Here is a 3,265-nt window from a genome sequence, read left to right as displayed (position 1 = left end):
TCAGGAACACGTACGTATCACTGACCAAATATAGCATCTTCTTCAGAAACGCAATCTACATCGTAACTTAGTGTACATAGAATCTACAGTGTATGACGACACTGCGCAAACGCTGGGCTTAAAAGAGCTTATTCTACGATGAAAATGTAACGCTTTGGGATATGAACAGCTTTTAAGTCCATACGGAAGATCAGGCGGCGTACCAACAGCCGAGTGAGCTGTGAAAACGGAGCTACGCTATATCCCCATCATTATAGTCATCTCTTAATCAGCCACAAGATGGCTTAAAAACACTCTCATACACCCGGACCTTAATTACTTACGCAGTTGTAAAATATGGTTTGTAGGTGTCGTCAAGCGTTGTTGTCATTCTAATATAATTGAGATGCGATATAAAGGGTTGCAGGGAGTTGCGAGGAGCTCAGCGTTCAAGAAGCTAGATGTCAGAGATCTGGTATTGCTTGGTGCGTGTAAGAACATTATGTATACAGTGTTTTCTCGTTAGTGTTTGTATACAAAGCTGTTTAGTCCTGCTATGGTAGAAATAACAGTCAGCATCCCTGCGCAGTGTGGATGCCACTTAAGTACCAGGCCTGGGCGAGACAAGTTTCACGGCAATGCTTGTGGGCGTGGTGTGCAGCTGCTGTTGTAATTAAATAGGGGAAGCGACCAGCGTGTGTCCTGGTGTCAGGAGATCAGACCGGTTTCTCAGGTGTCTGGAGATCAGACCGATTACCCCGGGTGTCTGGATATTTGACCGGTTTCATCAACACAGCAGGTATATAACCACGCCACTGACGTTTGTAACATCAGTTTCATACGAGAACACCATTCGGACGTTAAGTGACTTCACTGGTAAGCTGATGATATTTATAATAATTCCGTTTATTTATTTTCATGATGTAATATGTTCTAGACGTCACAGTCGTAAATTGGCGCGTGATGTTTATATGATAATGATTCGATTTACAGAATACACAGTTGAATAATGAACATGAATATAATACGCGGCCTTCGATACAAAGCTATTCGTATTCTCTTTTCTCTTTGCTAATTTGTAGGCGAGCCTATATAGGACGTTAATTTTACGCTTGTGACGTGGCCGTCTTCGAAGCAAAACACGTGATCGCAGCTTGAGCGCCAGACAGGGGAGAAATCTCACGCGTGTGACCAGTACGTGGCAGCCTTCCCTGAAGCACGATGGAATACGTGACAATTCATTCCGGGAAAAACCCATATAAGTGCGATCTGTGTGATGCTGCCTTCACCTGTCTGAGTGCTGCGAAGACACACATGAGAACACACACGGGAGAGAAACCATACAAGTGCGATCTGTGTGATGCTGCCTTCACCTGTCTGAGTGCTGCGAAGACACACATGAGAACGCACACGGGAGAGAAACCGTATAAGTGCGATCTGTGTGATGCTACCTTCTCGCAGTCGGGTTATGTGAAGACACACATGAGAACTCACACGGGAGAGAAACCGTATAAGTGCGATCTGTGTGATGCTACCTTCACACAATCGGGTGCTGTGAAGACACACATGAGAACGCATACGGGAGAGAAACCATATAAGTGCGATCTGTGTGATGCTGCCTTCTCATGTCTGAGTANTCCCGTCTGAGTAGTGTGAAGAGACACATGAGAACTCACACGGGAGATAAACCGTATAAGTGCGATCTGTGTGATGCCGCCTTCTCCTGTCTGAGTAGTGTGAAGAGACACATGAGAACTCACACGGGAGATAAACCGTATAAGTGCGATCTGTGTGAAGCCGCATTCTCCTGTCTGAGTCATGTGAAGACACACATGAGAACTCACACGGGAGAAAAACCGTATAAGTGCGATCTGTGTGATGCTGCCTTCTCGCATTTGAGTACTGTTAAGACACACATGAGAACTCACACGGGAGATAAACCGTATAAGTGCGATCTGTGTGATGCTGCCTTCTCCTATCTGAGTCATGTGAAGAGACACATGAGAACTCACACGGGAGATAAACCGTATAAGTGCGATCTGTGTGAAGCCGCATTCTCCTGTCTGAGTCATGTGAAGAGACACATGAGAACTCACACGCGAGATAAACCGTATAAGTGCGATCTGTGTGAAGCCGCATTCTCCCGCCTGAGTCACGTGAAGATACACATGCGAACTCACACAAAAGAAAACCCGTATAAGTGCGATCTGTGTGATGCTGCCTTCTCGCATTCGGGTACTGTTAAGACACACATGAGAACTCACACGGGAGAAAAACCGTATAAGTGCGATCTGTGTGAAGCAGCATTCTCCTGTCTGAGTCATGTGAAGATACACATGAGAACTCACACGGGAGAGAAACCGTATAAGTGCGATCTGTGTGATGCTACCTTCACACAATCGGGTGATGTGAAGACACACATAAGAACTCACACGGGAGATAAACCGTATAAGTGCGATCTGTGTGATGCTGCTTTCTCGCATTCGGGTACTGTGAAGAAACACCTGAGAACTCACACGAAAGAAAAAATCATTCAAATGTAACATTTGAAGTGAGTGAAGCTTACGCTCTCAAGGCACTCCATAACCACACAGATGTCAACAGAAAGTATATCTCAAACTTTCAGACTCACATGTAGTATGTATGTATGTATGGCCGGGAACCTTTAGATCGGTGTTTCCCTTTTTTATTTTTGATAGTTTCACACCGGTAATTTCACTTTACCGGGAGATTTTGTTCCCGAGCTTCCAGGCTGATTCTAAGTAATGTTTAACCTGCTCTACCCAATCCCCATAACATCTATGTTCATTTAGCCCCAAGATGGTGAGCATCATTTGCCTTTCCTCCAGCTGTGCAGGGGTGACCCCCACTTATCGCGCATGTCCCACATAATCTTCCTTAGGTGTTTGTATGCCGGGCAAACTAACAGGAAATGCTTTAGGTTTTCTGGTTCTCCCTTATTGCACACAGTGCAATTTTCTTTCCCTAACCATCTCCTGGTTCTTTTGTTTACGGGGAAGCATCCCGCTCTACATTGGTACAGCAGCTTACTGCCGTTTTTACTATTATTATAAAAGGTTTTTTGTTTAGGAAGTGTTTATATAGTTCTAGTGTGCTTTTATTAACCATCCCCTTTCTCCATATGATTGTGCTGCCTTTTATAATGATTTTTTCCACCGTATTGTTCCATGATTCGCTGTTTTCCCAGTCTCTATTTATCAATAACTGTTCTTCGTCATACTTTCCCTCCAGGAATTTTACTCGTCTATTCCAATCCGACGTAAAA

The 3,265-nt window shown here is 44.4% G+C and overlaps 1 long non-coding RNA gene across 1 annotated transcript in view; it reads left to right on the top strand.

Moving 5' to 3' along the window:
• Positions 1-309: 309 nt before the first annotated feature.
• LOC106818736 overlaps positions 310-3,265 on the top strand; it is a 3,769-nt gene continuing 813 nt past the window's right edge. Inside the window, exon 1 of the long non-coding RNA XR_001395288.1 lies at positions 310-855. This is a non-coding gene — a long non-coding RNA (uncharacterized LOC106818736). The remainder of the gene's footprint in view (positions 856-3,265) is intronic.

The sequence above is a fragment of the Priapulus caudatus genome, unplaced genomic scaffold (assembly GCF_000485595.1).
Source record: "Priapulus caudatus unplaced genomic scaffold, Priapulus_caudatus-5.0.1 Scaffold2471, whole genome shotgun sequence".
In the NCBI taxonomy this organism is placed as follows: Eukaryota; Metazoa; Priapulida; class Priapulimorpha; order Priapulimorphida; family Priapulidae; genus Priapulus; species Priapulus caudatus.
This window is presented reverse-complemented; position numbering and strand designations above follow the sequence as displayed.